This window comes from Trachypithecus francoisi, unplaced genomic scaffold (assembly GCF_009764315.1).
Source record: "Trachypithecus francoisi isolate TF-2019V2 unplaced genomic scaffold, Tfra_2.0 Lachesis_group3, whole genome shotgun sequence".
NCBI lineage: Eukaryota > Metazoa > Chordata > Mammalia > Primates > Cercopithecidae > Trachypithecus > Trachypithecus francoisi.
This window is the reverse complement of record NW_022681468.1, coordinates 135951782-135977986: the sequence shown is the minus strand read 5'-3', so window position 1 is coordinate 135977986 and position 26205 is coordinate 135951782. Positions and strand designations below refer to the sequence as shown.

At 37.7% G+C, this 26205-nt stretch overlaps 1 protein-coding gene and 1 pseudogene across 2 annotated transcripts in view; one reads left to right on the top strand and one right to left on the bottom strand.

Annotated features, from left to right (window-relative positions):
• Nucleotides 1-26205, top strand: part of UNC13C (unc-13 homolog C) — a 670888-nt gene that overhangs the window by 64577 nt on the left and 580106 nt on the right. The window lies entirely within an intron of this gene.
• Nucleotides 13800-16819, bottom strand: LOC117069558 (annotated as a pseudogene).

Genomic DNA, 26205 nt, shown 5'->3' with positions numbered 1-26205 from the left:
GGTTGGAGAAACCTCAATCGAATTCAATCCTCTTGTTTTACAGATGAGAAAAGTCAAAGCCCAGAGATACTATGTACCTGGGTAATTTTTAAATGTTAGGACAGCACATGATATGGTGAGAGAGGGATCTGGCACCCCTGAGGAAATTTATCCAAGCTCAAAAGGCTCTCACTCTGAACTTCTTAAGCATGGGAGATCTGTATGTCCTTTCACTCTTCATTTCTGTGGGCTAGGAGAATTATCCAAAGGCAATGAGCTCTCTAATATGATCCTCTGCTGCATACAATGGAGTTTCATCACAGGGTCATAGAATTTAGTCCAACTTTGCTGGCAAAGTGAAAGGGAAAAGGAGATACAGATAATAATTTAAATAGTGCTAGTGATTTCTCTGGTCAATCCATACAGTGAGCTTTTGTCCCAGAATGGACTTCCCTGGCTTGCTCCCTGTCCCAGGAGGCTGATCCCTGTGTGTTGGATCACCCAGCCTTCTTTGCCAGCAGGCTTGTAGTCAAGTTGCAGGTCAACTAGAAGAAGGGAAAGGTCAGAGTATCTTTGCTCACTCCCTGTTTTGGCGCCTCAGCTCTAGTTGTATGTGTGTGTTTACCATTTACTGCTGTAAGCCACTGAAGCAGCTTGTGTCCGGCACCGAGCACGCGATTTCCTCCTTTTGTCTTAGGTGTTAGGCGTGACAGTCATTTTCTTGTGTACCTAGTCTCTCTCTCTCTGGGGCCTTACCATCTCTTTTTGTTCCCTTACCTTAGCTTATACCTCTGTAATTTGTCCTTTTGTTAAAGAAACTTATTTGAACGATTGGTATTAATTCTGTTTTCTTCAGGCACCTAGGTTAATACAAGATGGGAAATATAATTGTTTTTCTCAATAATTCTAAAATTTTGAGTTTCCTTAAAATGTCTCTATCTCCTTGAACTGAAAAAGATTAATATTTAAGAATACAATGATGTGAAATTCTTAGATATTTACTTGATTTGCATGGTACATTGCTGTACATTTTATAATTTTGCATACATATTGCTGTACAGATTTGTTTATATAAAACTATACACAATGTACTTTGTGAACTGTTTAAGATGTTTTCAAAGATAATTTTGCTACATGATCTTTACTCCTTAGACATTGACTTCAGAACCTCCTCAGTGGTTGCAGTTAAGTTCATTTTGTTTTACTGTATCTATCACAAAAGATTTTAAACCTGGGAGGGAGACTACGAAGTAAGAGAACCGGCGTAGAAATAACCCAGTTTATCTAATCCTTTTAAGCTACATTTTGCTGTGGCCTAGGAATCTGAAACTCTTCTTCCAATGACCACTTCAAAATGCTCCCCAGAAGAGTATAAACTAGTACATCCACTTCCACGGATAATTTGGCAATATTTAGCAAAGTTTTAAATTAACATACCCTTCTTCCGTTGTGTGTTTTTTTTTTTTTTTTTAATGAATGACTCTTCAGATATACATTTATAGGGATATTCTTTGCAGCATTGTCTTATGCAAAACAGTATACAACCTACACATGCCTAAAGGGGCCTTGTTAAAAAATGTATAATGTACCCAGAAAATGTATTAGTCCACTTTCATTTTCAAGAATGAGGGATCTCTAGATGCTTGCGATATATTAAGTCAAACAGAAATCCAAAGTGCAGAATAGCATGTTCCATGATTACATATACACACTGTATCTATTTCCCTTTATATCTTCCCATGGTTTTATATTTTTGTTCTTTCTAAAAATCATAGGCATGCATGGTTTGTGTAACAAAACCCAAAATGCTCCAGTGATGCTGATGAGAATTTGGAAGCACCCAGTAAACAGGGCTAGTCAGATGACAAACTTCATAGGAGCTCATGTTCTCCAACTGAGAGACCTTCCTGTACGGGAAGCTCCCTCTAAGTTTCACTGGCCTTCTTCTAATCACTTTAAATCTAGAGCCCCTTCTTAGATGCATGCACCTTTGTCACTGGGGAGGTGACTGGATTTCTGATTCAATTTATGGAGAGATGCCTGTGTCCCAGCACCATCACTCAGAGAAAAACGTGGAAGCCAGTTTGCATAGGCATGGGAAGCTTTCCATCAACCAAGATAGCAGCAGCACAAATGAGAATAGATGAGCACCCAATGCTAGGAAGCAGAGAGTCTGGGGCAAAATTCCAAAAAGTCGAGCCACTTGCAGAAAAGTTTCACAAGATGGGCAGGTGTTGCAACACCGAGAGGATGATTTGGATTCTTAAGTGCAGCCACTGGATGCCAGAAAGATAGAGAAGATGAAGATATGGTCATACATTTCTGTCCTGAAAAGCAGATCTGGTAGTAATACTTCAGGGATTTTGTGGTCTTCCCATGTAGGAATTGAGGTTATAAAGATTATTGTCATTCTGGGTGACTGCAAGCCTAGTTGAGAGGTTTCTCTAAAGAGAATGACTCCTTCCTTTCTGGGGACACTTGATTGTCTCTGTCAGCCTTCAGTCTTGTATTCATTCTCAAGGAACCTTAGAATTCCAGGATGTGAGAAATTAACCACAAGTTGTTACTGATAAAAGCTTCAAAATTTCCCTGGCATCCTAATATGTCAAGGCTGAAGATATCTCTATAATGGTCTAATTCAGTGGTTTTCAACTTGAGGTGCAACTGGCACTACTGGGCAGAGGCCAAGGATGCTGTTGATCATTCTGTAGTGCCCAGGGCAGCCCACAACAAAGAATTATCTGGCACAGGTAGAGAAATCCCGATGTTGTCCAAATCCTACAATTTACGGAGAAAGAAACTGAGGCCCAGAAATGTTATGCATTTCCTAGAGGCATTAGGGACTGCCTCTCTCACTTAACACATTCAAAAGTCCTTCTGTCTCAGTTCTTTAGAGACTTCTTTTGGGGACACCATCCAATGTGCCAGTAATATAAATTCACTCAGCTTTGATTTCCACAAACATGAAAAGAGGGGAGGGATAGAGCCCAAGTAACTTTCTGCTTTGGCCTGAGCCTGTCCAGGAAAATGTAGTCATTCTTCTCTGTGTTACTTCTCCTTAGCAGCACTAGATGCAGTTAAATCTGCTTTTCTCCCTTCTTCTCATGCACCTTCATCTGTCATTCCTGTAATGGATGGAGTTGGGACAGTTTGCTAAATTGTAGCAAAATTTGAGGTGTTCAAAGACCAAAACAGAATAGATAACTTCCAAAGTTCTTTTGCCTCTGAATTTCTATGACTTTATGAACATGGAAAACCTTCAGTGACTCAGTTGAGAGGATTCTGGGAAAGCAGGGAGAGTCATTAAATGAATGGACCTTCTGCTCTTAAGTCACCAGAAGCAGGCCACTCTGCCTGCATGAAGGGCAGGAATGCCAAGAAAATGAGCCTGCTGTGGATACTAAATGTAACTAATTTTATTTTATTTGGGCTACTGAAAGACCTAGCATTAAGGGGAGACCTGTCCTAAGTATTTCTGCCTGCTTTCCAGTTAAAAGTGTTCCTAGGCCAGGTGCGGTGGCTCATACCTGTAGTCCCAGCACTTTGGGAGCCCGGGGCGGGCGGATCACAAGGTCAGGAGACCGAGACCATCCTGACTAACACGGTGAAACCCCATCTCTACTAAAAATACAAAACAATTAGCCGGGCGTGGTGGCGGGCGCCTGTGGTCCCAGCTACTCCGGAGGCTGAGGCAGGAGAATGGCGTGAATCCGGGAGGCGGAGCTTGCAGTGAGCCGAAATCGCGCCACTGCACTCCAGCCCGGGCGACAGACCGAGATTCCGTCTTAAAAAAAAAAAAAAAAAAAGTGTTCCTAAACCTTAAATGCTTTTTGAAAGCGAAATAGCTGGCTTGAGTTTAGCACCACTGCTTCCAGCTACTTTGAGTACTAGCTACCCTTTTTAGTATCCACATAATTTTGCAGGTTTCCTGTTCTCCAGTAGTTGCCCTTTTTGGCACTCCAGTGATGTGGTTTAAAGTAGGTGCTTCACAGTCAGAAAGATACAGTTTTTTCCATCCTAAGCATCTCCACAATGTGCCATGGGCAAATAGTTTAAACCATCTATTCCCTACCTTCCACAGCTGTAAAATTGGGGTAGTAAGAGTATTTTTCTCATTGATTTATCATGCAAAAATAAAAATAATGTCCAAAAGGCTTAGCACAATTCTTGTCATTGGGTAAGTGATTACAATGCCAATAATTATTTCACTGTTTTGAAGGAAAAAGCAAGTTTGAATTCACTTATACATCAAAATGAATTTACATGTTATTATGCTGGTATCTATATTCATTTGACATATGGTAGGAGATACTTTTAACATTAGAGATTTGATTGGTCTGTCTTTGGATGTGGTGTTCACTTAGAATAGTTGTCTGATTTGTATAAGATACTCCCATAAATTCTTCTGTAAGTGATCTAACACCATGCACTTTGCATTTTGGGACAAAATGGTTAGGTTTGCCATTTATGCAAGTGTCGTTATGGAGTACATTCATTTGGGCAGTTTTCTTTGTGTCCTATTAATGTATTTTTTTCTAAATTAATAGTTGTATAGTATATAAAATTTAGCAAATATATGGAAATCTGTATTCTTTTACAAAAAAGTGAGAATTGTAAAAGCAATGGAGGTTTTTTGCTATCTTTGGGGCAGCTTCTGAGAAAGTATATTCTGTTTACATACATCATTTTAAAATTAATATTTAATTTATTACAGCTACATTAAAGTAGATTCTCTTATGCTTTTATGTTATACTTGTATGTGTGTATGTGTGTGTAGATATACGTGTGTGTGTGTGTGTATATATATATATATTTTTTTCCTGAGACAAAGTCTCACTCTCTTGCACAAGCTGGAGTACAGTGGTACGATCTCGGCTCACTGCAATGTCCTGCTTCCCTGGTTCAAGCAATTCTCATACCTTCGCCTGCTGAGTAGCTGGAATTACTGGCACGTGCAGCAATGCCTGGCTAACTTTTGTGTTTTTAGTAGAGATGGAGTTTCACCATGTTGACTGGGCTGGTCTCAAATTCCTGGCCTCAAAGTGATCCGCCCACCTCAACCTTTCAAAGTGCTGGGATTACAGGCATGAACTACTGCTACTGGCCCCATTTGTATATCTTATTCTATTTTAAATATAGGAGATGTTAACAATCACTTGTTAAAATCAAGGAGGCTTTAAATTAATGTTATGTCCCATTTACAAATGAGGTTAGCAAAACAATTTTTAACTTTTTAAACGGCATTTATACCTGAAAATATTTAGTTTTCTTTATAGGAACTTTGACTCAAACAGAATCTTCCCAAGTGATTAATCAAATTATCTTAAGTATTTCTGACATTTTAATACATATAAGTTATTTCCATTTTTACATAAATAATTTTCATGAACTTAACACAATTACAATATAATTATGGGCTTGATTTAGCCTCTCTGTGGTAAATTCCAATCCTTTCTGTTTAAAGAATAGTTGTACTATCTTGAGCCAGTAAAGGCTACAAATCAATGGAATATTTGGGGTCTAGATGCAGTTGATTCTCCACATGTCACTTACCTACAAGTCAACCTGCTTTTTTAAATTACTGTAGCAACAGGGACCTCATGCCCTTTAGAAGACATTGTCCTCTCCTGCATTCAGGTTATTGTTATATAACATTTCTGTCCAGTCTCATCGAGGTTTGTAATTTTCTTCACTGTTTTGTTAGGTTTTGCACTTACTTGATTCTCTTAGTATGTTTTAATGTTTTCTTATCTGCCTCAAAACACATTTTCTTTCCATTCCATCAGATGTTTCACATGCTTATGTAATACTTTTGAAACCTCATTGAATTTTATTTGCCTGATTTGAGTTGTCAAAATATTCTGGATTCTTTTCATAGTGTTCCTGACTGGCAGGGCAACAATGAAACAGAGTTACATGCCATTGGTGTTGCATATCGCTTGGGTCTCTGGCTCCACTAAAATCAAGCTAATGAAAGTAAGGAAAAATAACCAACTAGAATCCCTCCACAGATATTTCTACCTTTGACTTTGAGCATATTCACTTCCAGTTTTCTAATACTGGAGTGTTCCAGGGCTCAGTTTTTGGACTCTTTCTTTTTTTTTCCTACTTATACTTGAATATTTTCCTACTTAGGCTTGCGTTCTAGGTGATCTCATTTGTCCCATAACTTTGAATGCCACTTGAGTGCTGAAGATGACCACACTTAGATTTCCTACTACCAACTTCCCTCCCAGACTCTAGCCTATTAGGATTTAACTGTTTCCTTGTCTACTTCACTTGAGTGTCTAGAATCTGATGACTTCTTACATGCCACCCCCCATTTGCTTCCCTTTCCAGCCCCCATCCTTTGCCTTCATCATCTCTGCACTGGATACAATGGCCTCCCTGCTTCTTCCCCTGACCCCTACCAGTAGCCAAACTGAGGCTGTTAATGTCACTATATCATAATGACATCCTCTGTTCAAAACTCCACAATGCGCCTCCCACACCCCACCCCCATTTTACTCAGAGAACAAGCCAAATCCCTTAATGTGGCCTTTATGCTCTTTCCCCATTACCTCTCCAAGCTCCTTTCTTTTTCTTACTGCTGAAACCTTCAATCACTCTGTTCTAGTCACCTGGATTCATTGTGTTCTTCTACCTCACCGGGCTCATTCCTGTGGGTAGAGTTCCGCCAGAAGCAGACAGACTCTAAGACAGGGTAAATGCAACTAGTTTATTTCAAATGTGATGCCAAATTAAAACTGTGGGAGAGAGACTAGGAGTCAGGTACAGAAAAGAAGCCGACACAAGATATACTTAGGCTGGAGGCAGGTGGGTCCAATCCCACTGAAGAACCCTGACCTTGCTACTTAAGGTGTGGTCTGTGAACCAGCATCCTGCCATCACCTCGGAGTTTGTTAAAATGAGATTTAGGCCCCACCCCAGACCTACTTAATCAGAATCTGCATTTTAACAAGGGTTTCAGGTGATTCTTACACCCTAATTAATGTTTGAGAAACACTCTAGGGGACACTGTGTAACATGTCTCTGTGTTATCCTACCCAAGTTGAGAAAGCTGGGGGTATTTTTAACAACTCCCTAGCTGTCATTGGTTGAGTTTTGCCTCCAGGGTTATTAACTTCCAGCTTGCCCCAAGTACTGGCTTAGCATGCTCTTTGGCCTGAAAATAAAGGCCCGCTGGAAATGAGTCACAGGTGTTTGCAGTAAACTGTTTTCAGGTGTGTAGAGGTGGGCACCCAGAATACGTGTATGGTACTAGTAGTGTCTGCGACTGAGCCTTTGCTGTAGCTGTTCTCTCGGCTTGAAATATTCTTCCCTCAGGTATTCACTTGGCTAAATCCTCTACCTCCTCCCAGTCTTACTTAGATCATACTGTCTCAGTGAGAGTTATCTCTATTTAATTTTGCAACCCTTATGCACCAACCCAGCATTCCTAATTCCCCTCAGTCTGCTCTGTTCTCTTTGTAATTGCACTTAGCCTTTGAATTCACTGTATAATTTATCCACTTAATATACTCATTGTTTACCTGCTTCAATGGAAAGTTAGCTACACCAGAGCAGCAGACTTTGTCTGTTTTGCTTATTGATGGATAACGTAGAGGAGCTCTTTAATATTTGTTAAATGAATACCGTTCTATATTTTAAAACATAAGATGGTAGTATATATAAAACTTTGTATCCTGCATTTGGCTTAGCATTATGTCACAAATATTTCCCATATCATAAAAATACTTAAATATCATTTTTAATTGGTTGCCAAATATTTTATTATCTCTACTAATTATAATTAATTTAAACATTCTCATAACATTTGGCATATTTTCTATTGTCTTTTTGTGATTATAAATAACACTTCTTTGTGTATAAATCAGTTTCATTTTATATATTATGTCTTTAGAATAAATAAATGCCTGGAAGTCAAAATATTAACTCAAAGACTAAAAATGACTGTCAAGACTCAGAGAGATACGTAAGAAATTGTCTTTTGGAAGTTTTGTTCCCATATACCTCCAACCAGCAATGAATAGACCTGCCTGTAACACCATACTCTTTGCATTAACCCAAAGCTACAAAGCGTAATAGTTAAGAGAATGATTCTGAGATAATTGTCTTGGATTTAATACCAGCTCTCTAATTTATGAGTTGTGTGACATTGGCCAAGTGACCTATCTGTTACTCATTTTGTTCACTTGTCAAATGGGAATAAAGAAAATAATATTACCTCATGGGGTTGTTGTGAAGATTAAATTACTTTGAATAGATAAAGATGAATATCTGGTACCTAATAAATGATATGTAACTGTTATCTAACACTATATTGAGACATTTTAAAATTGATAAAGTGAATAGATAGTACTTTATTTTTACTTTATTTGCATTTTGAAGTTGCGGGTATAGTGCTATCAGTGGTGAAGAGGATTAGTTGATAAGATTTGTGTAATGTTTCAAAACCTGATCTTGTACATCTCAACTTAGCATGATGACGCTGGGGCTTGGCATTCCAGGTTGAGCATTCCTAATCTGAATATCTGAAATATGAAACATTTTGAGCACCCAACATGATGCTGACAGTTTTAAATTTGGGATGCTTAACTGGCATATAATGCAAATATTCCACAATCTGAAAAATATTGAAGTGGAAAACACTTCTTTTCTCAAGATAAGGAATGTTCAACCTCTATAAAATATCACCATACTTCAGACTCAGGTTTTGGAGCCCTAGATCAAATAATTGTCAGAAAAATATTATTTTTGAAAAATTTTATTTTTGACCTAGAGCATGAAATGAAAATACATAGAGATTTAGCACTGATAAGTTTTGAGCTTATCATTGAAAATGTGAGTCTGTAAGGATAACTTCAGCAGTGACTTTTCAACCCCAACACACCTGCAGGTTTAGGCGAATAGGTAAACATACTGATATTGCTAAGAACAAAAGTTATCCCTATGAAAGAGGAAAGATACAAATACAAAATAGGGGAAGTGAAGAATTTTATATTCCAGTGAAGGACAACTGATAGATGGTAACCACAGGTCACATAGTTATTTGTCGTTCATTAACTTAGTGGGTTAGAAACCACTTACTGAGGCCGGGCACAGTGGCTTATGCCTGTAATCCCAGCACTTTGGGAGGCCGAGGTGGGTGGATCACGAGGTCAGGAGATCGAGACCATCCTGGCTAACACGGTGAAACCCCGCCTCTACTAAAAATACAAAACCAAAACTAGCCGGGCTTGGTGGTGGGCGCCTGAAGTCCCAGCTGCTTGGGAGGCTGAGGCGGAAGAATGGCGTGAACCTGGGAGGCAGAGCTTGCAGTGAGCCGAGATTGCGCAAGTGCACTCCAGCCTAGGCAACAGAGCGACACTCTGTCTCAAAAAAAAAAGAAAAGAAAAGAAAAAAAAAGAAACCACTTACTGAGAATCTACTGTGCCTAACATTGAGCATCAAGGTTGTGAAAGGATGACAGAATGAGTCTATCACACTTCTTGTCCTTAATAAGCCCACTAGATGCTCCGTATTAAGCCTGGAAACATGACTGCTCCTCTGTAAGGAACGGCTTATAACATGTTCTTGCCTCAGAACAACAATGGCTTCATCTCAGGACTCTACTAAAATAAGCTTATGGTAAATTTACCTTATATGTGTATGGGTTTTGAAATTATACATTTTTAAAACCATATATATATTTTTCACAAAGTGGCTAAAATAATTCTGGACATGGAAATTTCTTTTAATGCATTTAAGCAATAAAGGAGGCAGCCTTGCACAACATGTGAATTGCATCAGGAGATCACTATGCAGCAGACAGAGAATTTGGGCAACGTTGACACTGCAATTTCTGGAGATATTAAGCCAGCAGACACAGAAACATGCATCACTTTATGTATGCCTTACTGATTAAAATGTACATGGACTTTGAATTTTGAAGCCCAGTCAAGGTTTCCCAGTTCTCTTTTAGCAGCAGTTTATTTTTACTTGGGTCTGGTCAGATGTAGAAACCACAGAAATGGAGGCTGTAGGATTCTGTCTTCTCTAAGCATGTTTGTGCTTTCTTCCTCTGGCTTCCCTCTTAGGTAGGAGCAAAGATGTATGGGAGAGGAGTCTGCAAACATCCAGCCATTTGGGGTGGTTCATTTGGTTCTTGTCAAGGGAAATAGGTTTCTACTCTTGCCACAATTTCTATGCAACCTTGGCTTAGTTAATGTGTAGACGTCCAGAACTTAGGATACCCTATTATGCCTATTATGGGATGATGTTTTGTTTCTCAGTGGGGTGTCCTACTCTTTCCATCTATTCTGTGCTATCATACAACTTCATCTACATACTCTTCGTTCCTGGTTCGATAGGTGGCTCTATTGACAGATGGCATTATTAAAGACCATTTCCCTTTGGGCCTTATGTCACCCACAACTTAGGCTTTAATTTCAGAATATGTTTTTCTTATTACAACTTTATTGAAATACATTTACATAAAATTCACCCTTTTAAATACAATTCAATAGGTTTTAGCATATTTAGAGATGTACAACCATCACCATAGTCTAATTTTGGAACCTTTCGTCACCCCAAAAAGAAACTCCATGTGCATTACTAGTCACTCTCTTTTTCCCCCTGCTGTGGCAACCACTAATCTACTTTCTGTCCCTGTGGAGTTGCCTCTTCTGAACCTTTCATATAAATGGAATAATATAAAATGTAGCCTTTTGCATCTGATTTCTTTTACATAATATGTTTTCAAGGTTTGTCTATGTTGTAGCATGTAACAATAACTTCATTCCTTTTTGTGCCTGAGCAGTATTTCATATTATGGATATAACACATTTGTTTATCCATTCATCCCTCTATATACTGATTGGAAAAAGCTATTCCCACTTTTTGGTCATTATCAATGCTGCTATGAACATTTGTGTACAGGTTTTTATGAGGACATATATTTAAAGTTTTCTCGGATATAGATCTAGAGGTAGGATTACTTGGTTCAATGGAACTCTTTGTTTAACTTTTTGAAGAATTTCCCAACTCTTTTCCAAAGTGGCTGCACAACCTGAGACTCCCACCAGCAATGTGTTGGGGCATGGGGAATTTCACTTTCTCCACATTCTCACTAATATTTTTTTATTATCTGACTTTTAAAAATAGTCATCCTGTTCATGGTGAGGTGATATCTCATTGTGATATTTTTAAAAATAAATTTTGTTGTATATATTTGAAGTTTACACCATGATGTTATGAGATACATATAGATAGTAAAATTGTTGTTATAGTCAAGCAGATTAACATATCTATCATCTCACATAGTTGCTATTTTAAATTTGCATTTCTCTTTTTTTTTTTTTTTTTTTTTTTTTGAGACGGAGTCTCGCTCTAGCCCGGGCTGGAGTGCAGTGGCCGGATCTCAGCTCACTGCAAGCTCCGCCTCCCGGGTTTATGCCATTCTCCTGCCTCAGCCTCCTGAGTAGCTGGGACTACAGGCGCCCGCCACCTCGCCCGGCTAGTTTTTTGTATTTTTTAGTAGAGACGGGGTTTCACCGTGTTAGCCAGGATGTTCTCGATCTGCTGACCTCGTGATCCGCCCGTCTCGGCCTCCCAAAGTGCTGGGATTACAGGCTTGAGCCACCGCGCCCGGCCTAAATTTGCATTTCTCTAATGACGAAGGATGTTTTCCCGTGTGCTTATTGGCCATTTGTGTATCTTTGGAGCAATATATATTCAAATTATTTGCCCAGATTTTAGTTTGGTTATTTTTTCTTTTATTGTTGAATTGTATGATTTTTTATATATTCTAGTTACAAGTCCCTTATGACATATGTGATTTAAAGTATTTTCTCCCAGTCTGTGAGTTATATTTTCACTTTCTTGATTGTGTCCTTTGAAACACAAAAATTTTAAATTTTGATGACGTGTAAATTATCCATTTTTTCTTTTTTTGCTCATGTTTTTGGTATCATATCTAATAAACCTTTGCCAAATCCAAAGTTATGAAGAACTACTTATATGTTTGCTTCTAAGAGTTTTATTTAGTTTTCAGATCTGTTTTGAGTTAATTTTTGCATATGGTATAAAACAGGCTTGGTTTCATTCTTTTGTATGTGGATATCTAGTTGTCTAGCATCATTTGTTGAAAAGATTTTTCTGTTCCCCATTGAATTGGTTTAACAACCTTGGTAAAAATTCAGAATACTTTTAACCTACACATTTTTCTTAAAAGATGTTTATTGGTGAATTTCCATCTTTTTTCCCCGAATAATACAATTGCTCTCTTCACTGTGAATTTTACATATAAGCATTCATGCCCATAAATTTTTCAGAACACCTATTCTTAACTGGAGGTGGAATTATTACCATGAGAGGTGGGTCCTCTGACCAGCAGGAGGTCACAGTACTTTTTCTTCCCACTCTAGATGAACTGATTCTGTGGTGAGTCATACTGATGGGGAGAGTGGGAGTAGCTAATACAACCTGACTGCCTGGCTGAAATCTGTCTTTCTTAACCATACACCTGAGGTCTTTACTGAACAAAGAGTACGTTATTGTAGTAAATAAATAATCTCTGGGGAAATACTTAGAGATTCTGAGAATATCCTATTTTTTATCAGTCTTCTACAAACTAGCTTTAGCATCCGTTGATAATTCTTGCTTGAACTGATAATTACCATCAAGGTTGCCAAATGATGGTTTTTCTAATTCTATCAGTCTTTTTACAGGTATTAATTGGCATTCTTCTGTAAAGAAGATTTTATCACTGCTCAATCAGATTTCATAAACTGAGTACACTCTTGTACCCAGCATCTGGGTCAAGAACAGAATATTCCAACATTTCAGAAAAGAAAAGAAACATGTCAAAAAGAAAAGATTTCTATTAAAAAAAAAACTATATATAGTAATGAAAATGGGGATAAGAAAGGTAATCCCTTTATTCCTTTATATACATGTCACATAGTTCTATACAATTCCATATATATATGCACATACACACTCTATAATGAACCATTTCCAAAAATGGTTTCACAGAAGAATTTCTAAGGGGTATTTATTTTTAAAAAAATTACATGGTAATAATTTGGAGACAAATAATTAAGACTAGTCAAACAGATTTATCATTTAAGAAGATGTTCACAAATTCAGACTTGAGGGCCTATTACCTGACCATCTGAAGTCAGAAGAGGGATGAGGAGAATCCTTCTTACCCATTTTGGATATATTTTTTAAATTATGATAAAATATACATAACAAGATTTACCATTTTAATCATGTTTGTAGGTACAATTCAGTGGCATTAACATTCAGAATGTTGAGCAACCATCATTACTATTCATTTTCAGAATTTGTTCATCCCAAGCAGAAACTATGTACTTGTTAATCAATAGCCACCCCTCACCTTTCCTTCTCCCCACCAGTCTCTGGTAAACACTGTTCTCCTTTACATCTCTATGAGCTTGCCTATGCTGGTACCTCATATAAGTGGTATCATATTGACCCTTTGTGTCTGGCTTATTTCACTGAGCATCGGTTTTCAAGGTTTATCCTGTTGTAGCATTTATCAGAATTTCATTCCTTTTTCAGGCTAAATAATATTCCATTGTATGTGTTGTACCACATTTGTTTATCCATTCATGATAGATATTTGAGTTATTTCCACCTTTTGCTATTTGAGTAATGCTGCTATGAACTTTGGCGTATCAGTATCTGCATTTTATACATTTGCGCAAATCTATCCTCATGTATTTTTGTTCTATAAATAAACTTTTGGAGGCATTTCACAATTTGGAGGTCAAAGAGAAATTAATAATACACATTTTAAACTAGTTCAATGTTTTATTATCAACATTCATATTTGTTTGGGCTGAAGATTCAGGGATGAAATAATGGGCAAAAAACTGACATAAAATTAACACTACACAGGCATATCATAAGTATATGATAATATTTTGCAAATTATTGGAATAGAAAATATAAAACAGAGACGTACATAAATTTCTTTGTGTTTCGTCTTTCTGAATGTACTTTTACATTAATACACAGCAAGTGCTTACACTTACTTAAATATTATCCTTTTTTAATCAACCAAAACATGCTTATCCTTAATCAGAATTCATTTCAAAGGACAAAACTTCTTAAAGATAAGCATGGCATATAGGGCTTTAGATTCATACTCTTACTGCATTGGCTGCTTGATGATTGTTCTCCTTTTGTAATTTCAATCTCAACTTTGTCTTTTTCTCTCTATCTATTTTGGAGACCTGCTGCATACTGCAAGCATTGTTTGTTTCCTCTTTACCAAATGTCTCCAAAAACTTTTGACAGTAAGCAAGAACTGTATCAACATGTGTTTTGTATTTTACAGCCAATTCTAGTGCCCTTTCTCAGTTGTAGAGATTAATATTGATCTGGATTGCTTCATAAACGAGGCCAGCCTGAAGAAATGCTATTTCAGCCTCCTGTATGTTCCCACTAAACCTTAGTATGTGGGCTATTTTTGATTCTTTAAATGGAAGACTTTTTGTAGAATTGATGTACTAAACCTTATCAGTTTCACCAATTGCTGCATAGTCTATTTCTGTAATAGTCATATCTTGATTAGCAACTGCCATAGCAGCTAGACAAGCTCACATGGCTTGGTCCTTAACAAAGTGGCAAAGTCTTAATCATCTTCCCATTTTGAACTGCCTATATGTTTAGGGGGAATAACAGGATATAGTTATACACTGATGTGAACCAGAGGGCCATTAACTCTTGCTATAGTTACCTGATTTCCAACAAAACTCACAATATGGGAATTTTTACTGAATTCACTTGTATCTCTTTCATGTAATGTCTTAGGCAAAATGTCACTGTCCACATAAACCGTATTGGAATAATACCACACTGTAAATTGAGTATCTTGAAGTCTGCAAAGGATAGTGCATGTATCATTCCATGCCAAAGTATGCACCATTTTTCCAAGTTTGAGAATTTTTTCTTCCTTCTCAAATTGTTTCACAGAAGTGATATCGATATCTCTATTTTTATCAATAAAAGTGACTTTTCTATCATTGGTAAGTCCTTTCTGATCCAGAGCAACTTTCAAGATTTCATTTTTACAAGGAAGAAACTTTCCATCATCTAATGGTTTTCCAGTTGATGCCTCAATGAAAAAGATTATTTTTTTCATCAGCTTTGTCTCATTGCTATGATATCATTACTCAGAGACACAGTCTGTGCATTCAGAATATCTGTTCTCACTCCAGGAAATTCTGGAGATGAAATAAAGTGCTCTTCATATGAATATAAATCGATACTACTAACATCTACAAGAAGAAAATGTCTTTCTGCCTGCAGGATTAAACTAACAGTTCCTTCTTTGAGATCAAACATAATTGGTGTATTCCCGTTCTTTGTGGAGACCACATAACATTGAAGAGACATTGAAACAACTAAGTGTGCAGAGTTCAAAGATGCTTTAATGGCCATGATGGAATTCCAGTAAGTTCACTGCATCAGTGAGAACATGACGAATGTGTATGGTCCCTCTTTTAGTTAATGTTACTTGAAAGTTTTTCCAGTCCCAGTGTTGTTCCACCACAGGCGCAAAAACATCACGCCCGATTCCACACACTCCAGCAGTCTGAGTGCCATCAGTTGACCACGCAATATTAAATATGGTGCCAGTGTTTTTCTAAAGCATATGATCACCCAGTTTTATTACATAAGTGTAAAGTATGAAATAATCCAATAGCAAGTAATTCTCCATCTGGAGCCCAGGCAACTGAAGTAATACGATGTTCACGAAGTTGTGAATTGTACAGTGGGTGGCTATAACTGTTCCATACTTTGTATTTACAGTCTTCACCAGTAGATAAAATAAGATTACTAACTGAATTCCAATCTACTTTTAAAATGATGCCATCATAAGCTTTCTGTAAAACTTTAGCATTTGATCGAAGAGGTTTCTTTTTTTGAGACGGGGTCTCGCTCTGTCCCCCAGGCAGGAGTGCAGTGGCGCCATCTTGGCTCACTACAACCTCTGCCTCCCAGGTTCAAGCAATTCTCCTGCCTCAGCCTCCCAAGTAGCTGGGATTACAGGCGCTCACCACCACGCCTGGCTAATTTTTTGTATTTTTGGCAGAGACAGGGGTTTCACCATATTGGCCAGGCTAGTTTTGAACTCCTGACCTCAGGGGATCCACCCGCCTCGGCCTCCCAAAGTGCTGGTATTATAGGCGTGAGCCACTGTGCCTGGACACTGAAGAGATTTAATGACTAGCTGCTTGCCTGCTGTATAAATAACCTTTTCTAAATCAAGACCCCACACTATTGAATACACTGGTTTTCCTCAGAAGGCACTCCTCTCTCTTCTGTACTTGATAAGTATATTTTCTGGGAATATTCTTTGGGAGTAGTTGGGGGCTGACCTGGGCTTGCTGAGCTGAAGTTGATCTAAGCATCCAAGTCTTTGACCAAATTTTTATTTGTCCATCTTCTCCAATTGTAACTAATGCTGTTGCTTCACCATTCTATCTTCCTGCAAGTACTACTCCAGAATAAGCTGCTACACTTTTTTCTACTCTTTCTAAGTTGGAAATCAAATTAAATTTATCATCAGAACTTATGAGGACAAAGCTTTGTGCTTGCATTTGTTTCTTATACCCAAACTCTTTGGAAACCAGTGAAGATCTATAGGGTAAATATCATCAGGAACCTTTACTATTTGAGTTGTTCCACTGGTGAACAAGTTCCTTTTCACTATCTGGTGATCATCACTATATGAATACAGCTCTTCAGTAGTAGTCCAGCCTACACGGCTTACTAATTCTTGATGCTTTGGTTCTCTTAAAAGAGATATCTTCAGTCTCATGACTCCACTTCCAACAAAAATTTAAAATTCCACATGTATTTTGTTTTGCTGCATTGGTTAGAACTTTCAAAGTATTATGTAAAAACAAAGACACTGCCTGTATTATTTGTATTGCTGCTCATTCTAAGGTAGATGGAGGAATCATAAAGCTGGACCTTTGGTTTCATCATTTAACCAAGTGTCCAGTTTTAAGAGAGGTTTTTTAGGAAGAAAGCTTTGTTCTTAGTGTATGTATATAATTTACATATACACATTTACATGTATATATACATATATGTAAATTTACATAGAAATGATTTTAACCAGGAATATTATTTTTTATTTAAATACAATTTTTTCTTTAATCTTTAAAAAATACAAAAAAATAAAATAAAATTCCACTTGATTGCATTTACTCAAGTCCCAGGAAAGCAGTGGCAATTGCTTTCATATAGCTGGTGCCAGTTACCAAGAAGCCTCTCAACCTCCTGGTCACCGTAGTGACTTCTTGACTATTAGTCTTTTAACTATGATACATGTTGCAAACATTTTCTCCCAGATTTTTATACTCCTTCATTGTGATTTTCTTTTTTACCTTATAAAAATTTCTTTTTTTATAGAGTCACATTTATCAACCTTTTATTGCATCTGTATTTCAGACATAGAAAGGTTTTCCCCACACTCAGGTTATAAAGGAATGGATCTATCTTTTTTTTCTAATATTTTTATAACTTCATGTATTTCATTTGTATTCTTGATCCATTTGGAGTTTATTCTGGCATATAGTATAAGGAATGGATGCAATTTCATCATTTTCCAAAAGATTATACAATGCCTTGATACCAATTATTTTAAAAATGTGTTTTTTTAATCTGGTGGATTGAGTTGACATTTATATAATATATAAACTTATATTTGTATTTGGGTTTTTTTCCTGGACTTCCTAATTTTTTGCCCACTCCTTGGTTTCTCTATTCAATGTACTATATCACAGTCTTTCAAATATGGAGACTTTGGTACATATTTCAGTATCTGGTAACATTAGCTGCTGATCAGATAGCTGTGGTTCTATGGCAGATCTATGATTTTTCATTTTCTGACTTCATTCCAAATGTTTCTGTTATACAGACTTTAAATCTCACTTGCTGACTTTGAAAATTTTTGTTGATATTTTATGGAAGTTACAATAAACACACGGATTGAATGATAAATGACATGTTTATAGTGTTGAAGTGCTTTATCCAAGAAGAAAGGATGACTTTCCATTAGTTAAAACCTGTCTTAAGTTTTGAATATTTAACTCATTATGTGCTAAAATTTGTTTCACAAGTTGTTTCCTTCCTGGGTTGTAAAGGTTGTGCTTTAATCATTTATGTATTCATTTAGTTAGTTTGCTTTCACTTGTCACCTACAACAATGACTTCAATATAGTTGTTAATTTGATTTTATAAGTATCCGGTGACAGAAATAGTACTCAGTGATATGGTTACTATCCAGCTAAAAGGATATAGAAAAATATCAGGTTGGTTGTAATGGCAAAAATCCACAATTACTTTTGCACCAACCTTAAATTTAGAAATACAGTTGACTCTTAAATTTTCTTCTTCTTATTATTATCTTTTAAGATGGAGTCTGACTCTGTTGCCCAGGCTGGAGTACAGTGGCAGTGGTGTGATCTCAACCCACTGCAGCTGCTGCCGCCCATGTTGAAGTAATTCTGGCTCAGCTTCCTGGTAGAAGGGACTACAGGTGTGTGCCTCCTTAGGTGTGCACCACCACATCTGTCCAATTTTTATTTTTTATTTTTTATTTTTAGTAGAGATCTGGTTTCACCATGTTGTTCATGCTGGTCTCGAACTCCTGACCTCAAGTGATCCACCCACCTCAGCCTCCCAAAGTGTTGGTATTACAGGCATAAGCCACCATGCCCAGCCTAAATTTTCTTATTCTTTTTTTTTTTTTTTTTATACTTTAAGTTCTAGGGTACATGTGCATAACGTGCAGGTTTGTTACATATGTATACTTGTGCCATGTTGGTGTGCTGCACCCATCAACTCGTCAGCACCCATCAATTCATCATTTATATCAGGTATAACTCCCAATGCAATCCCTCTCCCCTCCCCCCTCCCCATGATAGGTCCCGATGTGTGATGTTCCCCTTCCCGAGTCCAAGTGATGTCATCGTTCAGTTCCCACCTATGAGTGAGAACATGCGGTGTTTGGTTTTCTGTTCTTGTGATAGTTTGCTAAGAATGATGGTTTCCAGCTGCATCCATGTCCCTACAAAGGACACAAACTCATCCTTTTTTTATGGCTGCATAGTATTCCATGGTGTATATGTGCCACATTTTCTTAATCTAGTCTGTCACAGATGGACATTTGGGTTGATTCCAAGTCTTTGCTATTGTGAATAGTGCCACAATAAACATGCGTGTGCATGTGTCTTTATAGCAGCATGATTTATAATCCTTTGGGTATATACCCAGTAGTGGGATGGCTGGGTCATATGGTACATCTAGTTCTAGATCCTTGAGGAATTGCCATACTGTTTTCCATAATGGTTGAACTAGTTTACAATCCCACCAACAGTGTAAAAGTGTTCCTATTTCTCCACATCCTCTCCAGCACCTGTTGTTTCCTGACTTTTTAATGATTGCCATTCTAACTGGTGTGAGATGGTATCTCATTGCGGTTTTGATTTGCATTTCACTGATGGCCAGTGATGATGAGCATTTTTTCATGTGTCTGTTGGCTGTATGAATGTCTTCTTTTGAGAAATGTCTGTTCATATCCTCTGCCCACTTTTTGATGGGGTTGTTTGTTTTATGGAACCAAAAAAGAGCCCGCATTGCCAAGGCAATCCTAAGTCATAAGAACAAAGCTGGAGGCATCACGCTACCTGACTTCAAACTATACTACAAGGCTATAGTAACCAAAACAGCATGGTACTGGTACCAAAACAGAGATATAGACCAATGGAACAGAACAGAGTCCTCAGAAATAATACCACACATCTACAGCCATCTGATCTTTAACAAACCTGAGAGAAACAAGAAATGGGGAAAGGATTCCCTATTTAATAAATAGTGCTGGGAAAATTGGCTAGCCATAAGTAGAAAGCTGAAACTGGATCCTTTCCTTACTCCTTATACGAAAATTAATTCAAGATGAATTAGAGACTTAAATGTTAGACCTAATACCATAAAAACCCTAGAAGAAAACCTAGGTAGTACCATTCAGGACATAGGCATGGGCAAGGACTTCATGTCTAAAACACCAAAAGCAACGGCAGCAAAAGCCAAAATTGACAAATGGGATCTAATTAAACTAAAGAGCTTCTGCACAGCAAAAGAAACTACCATCCGAGTGAACAGGCAACCTACAGAATGGGAGAAAATTTTTGCAATCTACTCATCTGACAAAGGGCTAATATCCAGAATCTACAAAGAACTCAAACAAATTTTCTTATTCTTAACTCAGAATGTGTTCTAGAACTTTGAAACTGATTTTGCAAAAATACAAATGTAAATTCCACAGTTAACAAATACCTGAGTGTCGCATTATTTATAAAGCTTTCTGTGACGTGCTTCCCTGCCTTCCTATATATTTTTACATGTATGGTTTTTATCGACTGTATATTAGTTGTATATATTTATGGAGTACATGAGATATTTTGATACAGACATATGATGTGTAATAATCACATCAGGGTAAATGGGGTGTCAATCGCCTCAATAATTTATCCTTTCTTTGTGTTACAATCCAATTATACTCTTTTACTTACTTTTAAATGTACAATAAGTTAGTGTTGACTGTAGTCACTTTGTAATGCTATCAAATACTAGATCTTATTTATTCTAAGTTTATTTCTGGACCCATTAATCATCCCCACATCCCCTTTCCTGGCCCCAACTACCCTTCCTAGTGTCTGGTAACCACCATCTACTCTCTATCTCCATGAGTTCAATTGTTTGAATTTTTAGCTCCCACAAATAAGTGAGAATATGTGAAGTTTGTTTTTCTGTGCCTGGCTTATTTCACTTAACATAGTGACTTTCAGTTCTATTCATGTTGTTGCAAATGACAGGATCTCATTCTTTTTTATGGCTGAATAGTGCTCCCACTTTTCTTCATCCATTTGTCTGATGATAGACACTTAGGTTGCTTCCAAATCTTGGCTATTGTGAATGCTGCTGCAGTAAACATGGGAGTGCAGATATCTCTTAAGTATACTGGTTTCCTTTCTTTGGGGCATATACCTAGCAGTGGGATTGCTGGAGTATATCATATCTCTATTTTTAGCTTCGAGGAACTTCCAAACTGTCCTCCATAGCGGTTGTACTAATTTATGCCTACCTATCAGTTGACTGTTCCTTCTCTGCATCTCCATTTACCACACAGATGGTTCTGTATTAGTATCCATCCCACTCTTGTGCTCTTGTCAGTCTCTCCCTCTTAGACTGTAAGCTCATTGGAGCTATTGACTGTGACTGATTGGTCTATGCATCCTCCTATCATAATACCTATCTTAAGGCTGTCCTCTGTTAAATTGTCACAGGATGATTTCATGCCAGCAGAATTTTGTGAATAGAATTAAATGTTATGAATCTGGAATTTTATACTGTAAAAGCATGCTGATATACCGTTCAGAATCAAGAAGATAGGATCATTAAACTGGATGTTCAGCATCTACTTGCTGTTTATGATTTAAATATGGGAATGTAACCCAAATTTGAAAGATTTTCTTCACTCAAGAACTTCCCACTTTCTCTACTGGTTCTATAATGTACCATGTTGACTATTTTCAACTATAAAGGCATATCACGATATCAGTTATTTACATTAAACCTGTATTTTCTGTCTATCCCCTGCCAGGTAAATGAGAGCCCGAATGATATTTTCACCAATGTATTTATTTTTTGTTTTTATTTGTTTGTTTATTTTCTCTTGCTGACCCTTAATGAAGGCTAGGCATAAATGGAGTTGACTTTCATGCAGTCAATTTTAATTTTTCTTTTGTGCTCATGAAGTCTGCTGCCCAGTGAGTTGTATCAACTGCACTGTTGTAACATCTGAATCAACCGTGGCCTACACTGTTTGATCAGGATGATAAAATTGCTTTATTTATTCTTCTTTTACAATTATAGCCTGCAGATAAATAGGCATTATTATAGGGGTCAAGCTTGATCATGCTGCATATTACAAGAATTTCTCTGTGACTACAATGGCAAATTGATTAGATAAAACTTACTGACATACAATGCCAAGTAATTGATTTGTTATACTAAAACAGCTCTGACGCCTAAATCAGTTATAATAGCTCATTTGTAGTATGGACAAATCATGCTTATGCATTTTGGGGTTGCTTTGAACACTAAATTAGCTACTTAGGAGTTTGTCCTTGCCAACTCAATTATCATATCATATCATATCATATCAGTAGTCTCGTCTTCTTTTCTGTCATTTCTCTAGTGAAGTTATATCAGACTAATAATTCAAGTATACTATGGTGAGTGTTTACTTTGAAAAAATTTGTATCTTGAGATTCTATTTTTATTTTAGTGTTCTTTTTATATGTACTGCTACAAAACAAGCAAGTACTACTATTGTACTGATAACAGAGATTTATTTGGTCCCTCCAGCTGATCAACTGAGGGATTTTAGTCCGTAACCATGTCTAGACAAAATGCAAATGTGAGTATTTGATACTTTTTCTTACCACCAGTATGCATTTGGAAAGTGTTAAGCATTACTTCTCTGAGTTGTTTCATAGAACTAATTATCAAGATTTCAAAGACATCTTTGCATAGATGGTGTTTTATCTTTTGGAATAAATTTATTCCCACATTTGTTTTCTAGAAAGATATTGGTAGAGTCATTGTAATAACAGGATGGGATGGAATTAAGGTGACACTAACAGGGAATGAAAGGCCATGAAACTAAAATATATGTTTTGCTTCCATTGGGTACATTTATTATTGACACCTGGATATTTTAGGACACCTGATGATGAAAGGAGAGAAATACTCAAAATGACTGCAAGAGGGTTGTGGGCACTGTCTTCACATCTACTGGACACCTTCCATTAGCTTTTGGGCCTCTCTGTATGATTTCTCTGATTACAAGAGCCTGTAAGGTCCAATTAAGCGCAAGTAAAAAATGTCAGAGAAATTAACATCCTAGGAGTGACCCTTAACTAACAACTAGAAAGGATTGGTAGATACGTTCCCTTGCCCTTAGGTAGAATAACTGAGAAGTGTGTTCCATACCATTTTCTAGAGGAGGTGAGTCCTCGTTCCCCATGAAACTAACTTTTCTGTGTTGGTTTCTTCCTTTCCCTTTCTTACTTTGCCACACCTCTGCCAGTGTTCTCTACCAAATGAAATAATTTTGCTTAAAGTCTAGTTCAGAGTTGAATTCTTGGTGGACCTCACCTAAGCCAGTGAATAATGTCCATGCTCCCTCAGAATTTAGGTGGCTGGAAGAAAAATGGCACTCTATTTAGTACAATTTAGTGTACAAACAAAAGAAACACTTCTTTGCTCTTGGAAGCTTGCCTACTTTTTTTCCCTGGACCAGATATATATATATATATTTTTTCTAATTGGATCACTCCCCAATTTCCCTTCATTCTGGATCTCTGTTGAAGTAGGGTGGGACCACAAACACCAACTTAAAGGCCTCTGAGGAAGTATACAGACCCTATGTCCAAATCAAAACCTTGGAATCTTACCTCCCTTGTCAGCATAATGGCACAGCAAGCCCTTTTTGTCATGCTTAAGTAAGAGAGAGCAAAGGAAACAAGACAGTGGAGAAAAGAGGGTCTGAGTTTCTCAACATGGTGCAGGAGAAAGTAGAAGGAGGGCTCTCATTCTATAAAACCTTTTTATGAACATTGAGCTTGCTCATTGTATGCAGCCTGATAATGGCTCTAGACTGCCTTGGAGGCAGAAAGAATTAAGGAGAGAAGAAGGAAAAGGGAGAGGATAAAAACCAGAAAGAGACTTTCTTCCCCCTTCATTCTTAGCATAGGTATGCCAGTTAAATCAGCGTCATGGATATTTGTAAATTTAAAAAATACACCTCAGAATTTGGGCAGCCTGTATCATATACCAAGAACTTAAATTATTCATTCATGCCAAGGTGGGGAGTGACTCAAGATAACTTTATATATCTCTTAAAAATCTCCATCCTCGGCCGGGCTTGGTGGCTCACACCTATAATCCCAGCACTTTGGGGGGGCTAGGCAGGTGGATCACCTGAGGTCAGGAATTCAAAATCAGCCTGGTTAGCGTGGTGAAATCCTGCCTTTACTAAAAATACAAAATTAGCCAGATGTGGTGGTGGGCGCCTGTAATCTCAGCTACTTGGGCAGCTAAGGCCGGAAAATCACTTGAACTTGGGAGGTGGAGGTTGCAGTGAGCCGAGATCGCACCACTGCACTCCAGCCTGGACAGCAAGAGTGAAACTCTGTCTCTCCATCCTCTGTGTGATTCTCCTAACATGTCAGAGGTCATAGTTTGCTATACAGGGTGATCCCAGCACCACATTCTAAACTGACGTGATTCATCTCTCCTAACGCTAAACTCTATCAACTCCATTTTTCTTCTTCTTTTCACAAAACTCAACCTTCCGGGAAAGCAAAATGACACTGATCCTAAACACGTGGAGCTTTTTTTTTTTTTTTTACATCATTCTGTTGTTGAGTGTATAATTTCTACTTCAGGAATGCTTTTCACCTTCCATATGGAAGTAAAGTTTAGTCTAAAGCAGTGGTCCTTATTGTATTGTCCTTAGATCAGCAGTATGAGCATCAACTGTCACGCAAAATTTTAACCCCACCCAAGCATAGTGCTATTAGAAACTCTACGGGTAGAACCCAGCAATCTGGGTTTTAATAAGCCCTTCAGGTGATCCTGATCCTCCATAAATTTTGGGACCTGCTCGTGTAATAACTGACCGCTGCAAATACTGGGAACGGAGATATGAAAATCTCACTGTAGGTCGGTGCAAGTCTAGACATCCCAGTTATTCTACCCCATCGCCTTTCACTGAGAGATAAAATTGTAATTAGGAATGCTCATTGGTCTTGATTGAGGAAGTTGGTGAGAGGGGAAAGAAAGGCATGTTAGTTCCCATGAGGGATAGGCCTGGGGAATTGTAGTGGGGATAGATGAAGAGAAAACCTGTGGTATTTGGGTTTTTTCCTTCCAGGATGAGAGAGGATGCCTTCCTATTTCCAAATATCTCCTCCACACTGACTGAAATTTCACCAAGTAGAGCTAATAAGGAAACATTCCGGAGTATGTTAAAGAGTAGTGGGAAGATGATTAGTCATAAACTTAATGCGAATTAGCTTTCATTCTAACCCGGCTGATATACTTTAAGTAAATAAGAGTTTGATTTTGGGGACGGGTAATTCCAAAGCAAGACACACTCGAAGCTGAGTAAGAGGTGTGTGGTGGGGAATGGGGCGATGGGCAAGAATTTAGGACGTTAGAGTCCTTGGTGAGCTTGGACAGGGCACCAAGAGGGAGGAGAGAAGTACTGAAGGTATATGCAAAAGCCAATACCAACTATTGCCTTCATTTCAGATCCCTCCTAGGAGTCATCATCTCTCGGAAAAGATAGTGGTTATTTGATATATATATTTTTTAACAGCCTCACTTACTTCTCCCTTACATTTTTATTCTCCTAGATTCAGAAGATTCAAGTTTATGGAAGCAAACTAGTATTTTTCCAGCAATAGCATGGAAAATAAACTGCAAAAAAAGATTCTCTCTTGAATGAATTCTAGGCACCAGTAAATGCTACAAGAATCACTTGACCTTTTCAAAAATGACCAGTATTTGTGCTAAGTGTGAAAGCAATGCTATGCTTCCATTGAGTTCCACAAATCTTTTTGGTGCAGAAAAAATGCTAGTGGGGTATAGCACAAAACCTTCCAGGTGGGAGACACAGCTGCCCTAGAGAATCTATCATTGAGAAGGAGGGGAAAGGGCCAGTAGACAAATCCATGTGGAAATACAGGATTTTAGGAGGCACAAAGGACAATAGGCATTTCAGAGTTTCATGGATAAAACAGACGCTGTTTTTTGACACTCAAGAATTTCTGAGATTTGGCCCACAACCAGGTGAAAACAGGAGATGGATTTTAAAAGCTTTCTTATCCCTCTTTGTGTCTAGCTTCTCACTGTCTTCCTACCTCAATTTTTCTTTTTCTTTTTCTTTTTTTTTTTCATTTTTATCAGGTCTGTCACATTTTGCATCTAACTTTTGGTGAAATTACTCTCACAAAAGATACTTCACCTATAAAGGTCAAGTACAGAAAATTGTTCAGAGTCACCAACTTAAGGTCATATTGCTACCTAGTGGCAACAGAGAGATCCATGGCTCCATGATCTTGC